The 11,149-nt window shown below is 36.4% G+C and overlaps 2 long non-coding RNA genes and 1 pseudogene across 2 annotated transcripts; all 3 read left to right on the top strand.

Moving 5' to 3' along the window:
• Positions 1-4,939: 4,939 nt before the first annotated feature.
• On the top strand, positions 4,940-5,816 carry LOC148772312 (uncharacterized). The gene is made up of 2 exons (XR_016030084.1): positions 4,940-5,669; positions 5,739-5,816. It is a non-coding gene; the product is annotated as an uncharacterized LOC148772312 (long non-coding RNA).
• A 580-nt stretch (positions 5,817-6,396) lies between these two features.
• LOC148772313 (uncharacterized) lies at positions 6,397-8,975 on the top strand. Its single transcript, XR_016030085.1, has 2 exons — positions 6,397-6,825; positions 8,651-8,975. It is a non-coding gene; the product is annotated as an uncharacterized LOC148772313 (long non-coding RNA).
• A 911-nt stretch (positions 8,976-9,886) lies between these two features.
• LOC105962545 (protein CUP-SHAPED COTYLEDON 3-like) lies at positions 9,887-10,536 on the top strand (annotated as a pseudogene).
• Positions 10,537-11,149: the final 613 nt, after the last annotated feature.

Consider the following 11,149-nt stretch of genomic DNA (forward strand, 5'->3'; position numbering starts at 1 on the left):
ACGACGCCCCACATTAATGTTAATGTGCCAAAGACATAATAGATGAGGCACAGTCGGAAATACATTCTCTATCGCCTTTAGGAGCCCTAACTCGCAATCAGTCACGAGTGCACTAGGTAGAGTATGTGGGGGGAAAAGTCTCTTCAACCTTTGCAACACCCATGTATAATGCTCTTCATTTTCATGGCGCATAAAAACCACTTCAACAGTAAATTTTTTTCCAACCGGAGTAACACCAACAATCTCCAACAAAGGCAATTTGTACTGATTGGTTTTGTAAGTACTGTCAAGTAGTATAACGTACGGAAACTTACTTAACAATTCGACAGATAGAGGGTGAGCCCACATCAAATCGATAACTGCATGTGTCGTTTCATCTGTACGGAACCACTTGTAATAGTTATGCTCCTCAAGCAACCCAATCAAATGTTGCATCACTGTACGGTCGCCCCTAGCTAATCTTCTCAACTTCGCCTTTTCATTGTATATTTGTTTCGAATAAGCATCGAGACCCAAGCCATTTTTTCTCAAGTTAGCCAAAATCTTCTTGGGCGGCACATGACTTTGTGAAAGATCCTTGATAACCTTCGACTCCGCTTCATTCAATGCACTAAGCCCATGCCCAGATATGTATATCGGATGATGATTATGCTTCCCATATACTATTCTGAGCTCCCATCTATCGTCCAACCGCCGGTCTCCTACGATTTGAAAACCACATTTTATTTTTTTGCTACCAGACCTTTTCGAGGACGGCTCTGCGTTACTTTCTCGAGGCTTTCCGAATAGGTCACAAGTCAGACACACTTTCTTTATTTTGGGGGTACTTTTTCTAATTAATTTCACGAAAAGAGCTCTTGCAACGGACCGAGCCCAATCCACTAACTCGTCCCCCGAGTCAAACAATTGAGTTGTTGTAAAATAATCGGTATGATCAACTTCAACTCTAGACGTATTGTCCTAAAAAGAATATTAAAAAATTATTTAAAAAAAAAAAAAAATGTAAAACCGGACGCCCAACTCGGGCGCCCAAAGAAGCTGTGCACGCCCAAGTTGGGCGTGCAGTTGGCTGCCGGGCGCCCAAATTGGGCGTGGAGCTGCCAACTGCACGCCCAACTTGGGCGTGTACCGCTTCTTTGGGCGCCCAAGTTGGGCGTTTGGCCAATTTTTCGAGTTTTTCCGATCGAGAAGAAGAAATTTTTACCTCGCTAGATCCGCTATCACGATCTTCATCCGACGAGCTCATTTGTTTTCGTATATCACACCAACAAGAATGATTTTTAAGCAAATTCTCTTCAAAACCTTCTTTTTCTAGAGAGATGGAATATTTTATTAATAACCGTGAATAGCAATTTTGCAACCACGAAAAGCAAGTCCCTTATTTTTTAATTCTTCAAAGCCGAAAAAGTTATTATAACACTTATTGAAAAAACGCTATAAGATAGTGCTATTACAAGCCAATTTTGTTGCAGTGAGATTGTCTTATAGCCTCAGTGTCTGCAATGTATTCAAATTTTGTTATTGAAAGAGCAACAATATTTTGAAGTTGTGATTTGCCGCTTATACAAGATCAACACATAGAATTTTGTAAGCTTCATATTATTTATATCATTTTCATAATTGAAATCCACATAAGCACACAAAAAAATTCATTTATCACACTTATAAAATTCAAATCCAGTTTCAATAGATCCTTTAAGATATCTCATTAGCCATGTTACTGTCTCCTAACGGGGCAAGCCAGGGTTAGCCATGTACCTGCTCAGACAACTTATAGCATATGCAATGTCAGGTCTTGTGCTGACCATCAAGTACATTATAGAACCAATTGCTTTATCATAAGGAACAAATTTCATATCACACTTTTCAGGTTCAGTCTTTGGAGACTGTTCCTTACTTAACATAAAATGAGCTGCTAAAGGCACAGTAACAGATCTGACATCTTTCATGGAAAATTTATCTAAGATCTTTTTCATATAGGCAGATTTGATTAGAAACAAAGAGCAATCTTTTATGTTCCTAATTATGTCCATACCTAGAATTCTCGTAGAATCACCAAGATATTTCATGTCAAAATTATCACTAAGACAGGTTTTCACATGATCAATGACTTTCAAGCAAAGACTGGCAATAAGCATGTCATCAACATAAATCAAGAGGAAGACATGAGATTGAGAATCATCTTTGAAATACAAGCAAGGATCAAAGAACTTCGTTTAAATTTCAAAGATATCATGCAAGCATCAAATTTTCTATTCCATTGCCTACGAGATTGCTAAAGTCTATACAGAGATTTCTTCAACAAACAGACATAATCAGGATGCACATAATCAACAAAACCCTCAGCTTGTTTCATGAAACTTTGCCATCCAAGTTCACCATGCAGAAAAGAAGTTTTTGTTGGAAATCGGACATGTGTACGCAGCGGAAACCAAAAAAATTATGCAAATTAAACGAATTTAAAACACATAAACACATGCCCGATAATTGAAAACAATTAATTGCGTAACTTTGCGCTTCCAGCGTAATTAAAAACAACATACATGCGAATTATTTAATCGAAATTCAATCAACTAGCATGCTCGCATTAAATCAAATTATCAAGCTCGCAGTAAATAAACAATTTCATGTAGTCACATAAAATCATACAACATACTTACTAAACGAACATGCATATTTAATTTAAATGAAACCGAATCGAACGACAATGGATTCGAAACTTTACCTCTCGAAGCATGAGGTAGGCGCACTAAATGAAGCTAGATTGCCACGAAAACCAATCTGTGCAATCCGGGGCAGCAGCGGCGGTGCGAGCTACGGCGGCGCGTGTGGCTCACGTGCTGTCTTCGGGCGGCGAGTGAAGGCGCGTGCGTCGTCGGCTCGGGGCTGCTCCTCAATTCTTCGATCATCCTCCTCTCGGATTTCACCTCGTATACTTCGATCTACTAAAATCTGGCACTAGACACGCAGTAGTTAGAATAAACGGATGAATAAACAAAGAAAAGAACTACCATGAATTAATCGGGCAAGGGGAGGCCGATTCCGGCGAGTGTACGGCGACGGCGACGCTGTTGGCCACGGGGGGGAGATCGGCCGAGAGAAAGGGAGCGGCTAGGGTTACTTTGTGAGTTGTATTTGTGCAAGACCTATAAATCAAGTATTTATAGTGTCTTGTATAAATCCTTAACGGGCTTAAGTTGGACCGGGCCCAACAGCTTAAGTTCGTTAGTTCTTTTACTCGTTCGTCTCTCTCAATTCGATCATCGCAAAATTGTAACAATTACATTTTCGGAATCATTATAACGTCCTTGTCATTACGAAAGCCAATTCTCAATTTCTAACTTTCTAAAAGTGGAAACCCTAATTCAATGCACTTTCTAAATTTGGAAACTTCTCGATTTAGAAAGTCCACTAAGATGTTCGCCTATTCTTTTCCTTTTCTTATTCTCATTCATAATTCCAAATTACGAATGCTGGACCCAATCACATTGACTTCCAATCATGCAAAGATAAAACATTTTTACCTTTGACCGTTCATTCAAAGATCCATGTGCACGAGCAGTGTGACCCTCGATGGTTCAGGTGTAAGCTAGCCGTGGGCCCACAACCCTTTGTGGTCAAAACTCGTCCCTTAGACTTACGATTAAGATGAAGCTTGTTTCACCTTAATTACCCAACGAAGCAGGATTGGCGTCTAGCAACTATGTGTCATGATTCCCTAGATACAAATGAAGTGCCTGCAAGAACCTTTTGATATAGTTAGCGTACAGTACGATCCCTTCAATGACTGTGCGATCGTTCTAAGTTTTGTAATCGTTACGTGCATGACTTAGAAAATAGAATTCTCTAATCATCACTTAGTCAGTTCTGGCCAGAGACTTAGAGATTACAAACTATGAGAACACACAAGACATCCAATACTATTCTAGCGATCGAATCCCCGACTACAATGCACAGACCTCCCACTAGATTTCGGAGTGCACGAACACTGGCCCTTGGGGTGGTCCTCGGTGGAACTGAGGGACAGGTCACGATACAGCTGGTCCTCTAGTGAAGTCACGATGATGTCTAGGTCATAAGGACTAATGGTGTACAACTATACCATAGATATCTCTACTCGATTATTGAGAACCACTTAGAGATTTCTAGGGTGAGGGAGTTCAGTGAACTCGTCAACTTACGAGCACCCACTTATGCATGCCGATATTACAATATTGTTTACTGATGAGATGTAGTACACATACACTAAGTGCTAGTCTCTTAATGGGAAAGGCCGATATCCTCATTCACTACAAAAAAAAACGCTTTTTTTGTGACGATCTTTTGTGACAAATTCTAAATTCGTCTCATTAGTAATGGATCTTATGACGAAATTTCAAGTCGTCGCGTAAATTGAATTTTTATGAGACAAAATCATATTTTGTCACATAAAGTTCATTTTATGCGACAACATTAAAAAATCGTCACGAAAGGAAAGGCTGGCTAGTTCTAACAATTGCCGCACATTTTTGTGTGACAATGTGCAGTTGTTTTATGACAAAATAGTTTCGTCACATTCATTATTTTTCCTGACAAAATTAATTTCGTCATTAGATAAAGGTCTTTTCAATTTAAAAAAAATCCCTCCCATTTTTTAATTTTGAACGTCATTTTTCTTTTTTATGTGACAAAAAAAGTGTTTTGTCTCTTAAATACAAAACTAACTATTTTATGACTCCTCTTAATTAAATATTATTTAATTGACCACAAAATTTCCTTGGCATCTCTTTCCATTTTGTTTTTCGTGCGCATTTGGTCTCTCTCTCGCTCTCGTTCCGACTGTCGCCTCCACCACCACCGCCACCACCGCAGCCACCACCACCACCACCTTCGGCCTTCCGGTTGTCGCCTCCACCACCACCCCCGTCTTTCAATCTGTGGAGTGAAGGTTAGTAATTTCTTCCCCTCTCCACCCCTCTCCCTCTCTCTCATTGATAAATTTAGGGTTTTTGCTCAAAGGGCTTAAATTGGCTTATCCTCAAAATTAAATGAGATTTATTTAATTTTATATTTCAAATCTTATATAGGGGTTCTTTGATGTTTGAATTATAGATTAAGTTTTTTGAAATTAATCGGAAATATAAATCATAATTATGGTGCTTTAATTTCAGACTGATTTTTCAATGCATGTCTACTAATTAACCCGAAAGAAATTGAAGAGAAAATAAAGGCATATGTAATTTCACATTGGCATATTGTGCTTCCACAGATGACTGCGATTTATTTGTTATTTTCAATTATAATTTCATGTTGGGTGATTAATCTGCATTTTGATTTATATTGATGGTGCAAAAAAACAATTTTTTTATTGAACTTTTAAGCAATGGGTTGAAATTGAGGATTCGACATGTTAACGTGTCCAAAGTATCGACGATGAAATGTTCAACAATGACTATTGACAATGGAGAAACAGAACATATGCATATTAATGCCTTTTTATCTAAGCCTAAACACAAATCAAACAGATAATGCATTGGAAGTAGAGGAAGTTCTGGCGATAATTTATTATCCTCAATGGGCTTTAATAAAAGTAAATAATGTTCAAATGGTTTTGAGAGGTGTGCAGCTAAAGGGGGATTTAGAAGCTTTGGAGATGGAAAAAAAGCAACAACCGATTACTGCTGGACTCGGTATGTAATTTATTTACTATATTTTTCTGCAATTTGAAATTGATTATAATGCATTTCGCCATTACTTAGGTTTACTGAGCTCAAGCACAAAGAGTATAATCAGTACACCAGTACACTCACCACAGAGTTAACAGATCAAAAGGAAAAGTGTAACACCCCGCATTTTCGGTAAAATAAATTTTACCACCTTTATGTGCATATTTGTGAAATTAGAATTTATAATAATTCTTGCATGATTAGTATTTACGTGAATTAGGTAATTATGTGATTATTGCGTGAATTATGTGATTATGTGAATTATGTGCTTAGGAAATATTTCGAAATAGTATGTCGAAATAAATTATTTTTCATAAACTAGGATTTTATTCTTGCATGTAATTTAAATGAGCATTTCATCATATTTATGCATGCACAAAATTTTAGAAAATAAATTTTTATCATGCATTTTAGGATTTTTAATTAATGTCGAAAATTTGAAAATCCTCCCCACATTTCTTGAATTTTCGGACACCTCACACACACACATGATTTTTAAATTTTTGCACATTAATTGGTAGAAAAACATGCATTAGTGTGGTTGTACTTTGAGCATAGAAAGAAATACCCAAGCCTAGTTCCCTACTTTATAGACTAGGCATGCTTTTCACTCCACTTTAAGTAAGACCAAAGGTCTTTCTTCTTCTCCCTTCTTCCTCTTCATTTCGGCAGCCACACCACCACAACCATAGCCACCATTTTCTCAAGCTTGAACCACCCAAGAACCACCACCACTCCCATTTTCGAAAATTGCAAAATCACCCCCAACCCACCTAAAGATTTAATTGCCAAGAAGCCCCTCCTCAATACTTACCCATTAAGGTTGCAAGCCTCTCCATTCTATAAATAGAACCCATTACCAAGTGTTTTCTCATCTCCCCACTACAATCCTAAGAAATCTCTCTTCTCTTCTTTCTTCTTCCATTTTCGAAATTAGTAGTAGAAGACGCTCAAAATATTTTCTTCAAGAGATTCTTGAATTTGAATGTAAGAGCTTCATCTCCTCTCTTATTCGAAAATTTCCTCTCTTCCTTCTTCATATTGTTTTGTAATCTAATTCTTTATCTCTTCTTGTATTAGAGAGAAAAGAGCTAACAAATCCTTCCCCTAAAGAGTATAGGTGAGAATTCTTGAATTCTTGCTCAAACCTACAACACCACTAGTATTTTCGGTTTTTATGTATTTGTATGTGATTTATTTGTTGATTCTTGCATATTATTTGATTATATGTTTTAGATGATGATTGCATGTTAGTATTTTGAAAAGATGACTTTGTTCTTGAAGTTCTATGATTTTTCAAAAATTGGGGAAAAATGTTTTAAATGGCTTGTTTGGCTTAATTAGTGCCTTGCATGTGTTGATCTAGTATTTGATTGTTGATTTTTGAAAAGAAAATGAATTTTTGGCCTAGCCATGAAACTTTCGGATTTTTGGGGAAAAATGTTTTAAATGGCTTATTTGGTTTAATTAGTGCCTTGCATGTGTTGATCTAGTGTTTGATTGTTGAATTTTGGAAAGAAAATGAATTTTTGGCCTAGCCATGAAACTTTCGGATTTTTGGGGAAAAATGTTTTAAATGGCTTATTTGGTTTAATTAGTGCCTTGCATGTGTTGATCTAGTGTTTGATTGTTGAATTTTGGAAAGAAAATGAATTTTTGGCCTAGCCATGAAACTTTCGAAAATTTGGGGAAAAATGTTTTAAATGGCTTATTTGGTTTAATTAGTGCCTTGCATGTGTTGAACTGGTGTTTGATTGTTGATTTGTGAAAAGAAAATGAATTTTTGACTTAACTAAGGAACTTCGAATTTTTTTAGGTAAAATGCTTAAAATTGCTTATGTGGTTTATTTTGTGTTTTGCATGTGTTGATCTTGTGTTGATTGTTGTTTTAAGGCCTTGCATGTTAAGGTTGGTGATTGATTGTCGATCCAAGGTCTTGCATGTTAAGATCTAGTGATTGATGGTTGATCTAAAGTCTTGCATGTTAAGATCTAGTGTTTTCTATGAAAAATGGTTAAGAACTAAGGATTTGTGCTAATTTGATTTAAAATACTCTTGCATGTGAAGATCTAGTGTATTTGCTTGAATAAATGTAAAGATGGAAGTCTTGAATTTTATTCTTGTAAAAATGCTAGATCTAGTGAACTTTGATGTTAGATTGTTTTTGCATGTTAAGATTTCGGTTATTTCTATGTTTGTATGACTAAATGATTTTGTAAAACTTTATGTGTATTTTCTATGTGCTCCTATGTGCTCTTGCTTGCTTATGTGAATCATTGGGTGTGAAGATGAGAGAAAGGTAAGTACAAAGGGTGCATGGGTGGGTGCATTAAGTGTCATGAATTTTTAAAAAAAGATAAAACTATGTTGGAATGTCTTTCGAGGTTACGGTAAATTTCTCGGGTACGGCGAGCCGGTACCGTAGGGCCTAGGGGTGGTTTGATCCCACGTAGTTAGTCATGGTTCGAATTATATGGGGTTATTTACCGGTAACTTAGATTGACTCTTCCGAGGGATTCCCGACAATTTTTCATGTCATGCATGTTGCACTATGGTGTTGATGATATAGAGGGAAGATCTCACTCTATGGTCTTGGGATCGTAGGGTTATAAAGGTGGGAAATTCCTTCTATTATCTTCAATACGTGTCATGGCATAGGGTTATAAAGGTGGGATATTCTCACTCTATGGTCTTGGGATCATAGGGTTATAAAGGTGGGAATTATCTCACTCTATGCGTGGTGACAATTATGTGAATGAAGATCGCCGACGAAAAAGGGAAGTATATGATTGTTTTACTTCATGTTGTATGTTCATGTATAAGATATATGTATGTATATATATATGTATAGATATATGTATGCTCTATGTGCTATGTGTATTTGCTATTACTTCAAGATTCTCATTGAGTCCTCAAAGACTCATATAGGTGTTGTATGTTTGTAGGTATACCCGATTTAGGGCCCGAGGAGTGAAGTTGGGGATCGAGCTCGAGAATCGGAAGGAGATCGTATGGAGGGGTTGTGGATAGTGTTGGCTCTTAATCTAGTTATGTGGTTTTATTCGTATAATATGCTTATAAAAACGTTTGATACGGTTTTAGGTATTTTCTACCGGTCGCTTCCTCCGATCGGTGGAAATTATTAAAAGACGATATGTGTAATAGTAATTAGGATTACCCTATTTTGGATAATTAATCGGTAATCCGTAGCCTTTTGTAAGCGAAAGTAAATTTTCACTATTTATATGCATGCATGCTTTCGGCTAGTAATTTCTTCGTGTTTTGCCTCCATGTTCTAAAATCATTTTCATATAGGTGTTCTGCTTAGAAAATTATGAAATTTTAGGAGTCTCTGCATCTCTCTGTTCTCATCATATTGATAGGTCTTGTGCATGATTTGGGTAAGTATTCATTTAGTTGTGATTTAATTCTCACTACTGCATTGAAACAGGGTCATTCGGGTGTTTTCTGGTATAACTGGAGTTTTACTCACTCAAATGCCTTGTTTCCACTTGGAAAATGTTTTAGACTTATTTTTCTGCATTGGGGTAAAACTTGGTAGTTTTAGGGTCAGTGAGGAATTTATTGTGAATTTTCAAAACTCCCTCCCCTGTTCTGGATTTTAAACCGAGTGACTGTGCTATTTTATTTATTTCTCCTAAATGGCCATGCATATTTCAAAACTGTTTTGACTGACTAATCTAGACCCGTGTTAGATGGTATGGTATTATTTTGGGGTCATTTTCATGAGTAGTTTAAGAGGAATTAATTTTTAAAGCTTCTGCATTGAATCTGTCCGCATTTGCATTAAGTCCATCATGCCTAGTTACTTTCTAGTCTTGCATTTAGCATGCATTGGAGTTAATTGATCGATTAGGGTTTAGCAAGCTGTGCCCTCTCTCCCTCTGATTTAAAAAGAAAAAAATTTCACGTAAATTTATATCCACAAAAATCATGTTTTCAAAAGTCTTCCGCTGAGATTACATATAATAAGGGTAATCGAGAGAGGGGTGTCACAAAAAGAATAAGATCTATGAAGAAGAAATAGAGACTTTGCAAGAACCAATGCAAGAAACACGTCAATATATATATATATATATATATATATATATATATATATATATATATATATATATATATATATATATATATATATATATATATATATAAAATCTGTTAGCTAGCGATGTTGGGAATAGAGGAAATACCGTGTGAGCTTGAAAGAGAAGAAGGAAGTGAATGAACAAGGGCTGCCACCTGGTTTCAGGTTTCATCCTACTGATGACGAGCTTATCACCTTCTACATAGCTTCCAAAGTCTTCAATGGCACTTTCTCCGGTGTCCACATTGCGGAGGTTGACATTAACAAATGCGAACCTTGGAAACTTCCTGGTTTTTTTTTTTTTTTTTTTTTTTATTAGGGCTTGCATTGCATTTGTTTTCTTCACCACTTTCATTTTCAAGTTTCTTGTTCTTGACACACATATATATGTATATATATATATATATATGGTTTTGTAGATGTGGCGAAAATGGGAGAAAGGGAGTGGTATTTCTTCAGCTAGAGAGACAGAAAGTATCCAACTGGGCTGAGAACTAACAGAGCCACCGGCGCCGGTTACTGGAAAGCCACCGGAAAAGACAGAGAAGTTTACAGCAGTAGTAGTGGTGGTGGTGGTGGTGGTTCAAGTACAGGTGGTGGTGCACTTCTTGGAATGAAGAAAACACTGGTTTCTACAAAGGGAGGGCCCCACGTGGGGAGAAAACCAAGATGGTCATGCATGAATACCGCCTCGACGGCGACTTTGCAAGAACAAAATCTTCTTGGTAAGAAAATTCAGCTTTAAAGCGTTATAGTATTTTACATCTGTTGATGTAAAATTGATATTTTTTTAATATTTCAATGTCCTAGTGTTATACATAGATTAGCGACAACCTGCCTAATATGTTCTTGACATTTCTGATGAATGTTATGAGGTGATTCTTTCATTAAATGAGATTTCTTGTCCAAGGTGATTCTTCTATTGGTCTATATTGTTTGAAGCAAATTCTTACCTTTTTATATTTATATCCTCTGATTCATTTTAGTGTGTGTTTTATGATTGATTTAAGTGCGTGTATTATTGAAATCATGCAAAATTCGAAATCTTTATATGTATTATCGCTGCTCTAGTAAAATAATTTACGATTGGTTTTGCGAGTACGTTTTGAAGATACATCTGCTTGTATATTTGAAGTTACAGTTCTTTTTGCTTATGCTTTGGGAACCAATTTGAAATTGATGATAAATTTCATTTTCGAATGAGCTGCATCTGAGTTTCTATGTAGTTGGGAAATGTTGTTACATTGTGATCCAATCTTGTTAAGCATCTGCTTTTTTTTTGTGTGGTATTTGTGCAGATTGAATTTGGACGAATGTTTAAGCTTTTGAAGGATGACGTTGC

Source organism: Erythranthe guttata, chromosome 2, assembly GCF_056151865.1.
Source record: "Erythranthe guttata isolate IM_541 chromosome 2, IM_541, whole genome shotgun sequence".
In the NCBI taxonomy this organism is placed as follows: domain Eukaryota; kingdom Viridiplantae; phylum Streptophyta; class Magnoliopsida; order Lamiales; family Phrymaceae; genus Erythranthe; species Erythranthe guttata.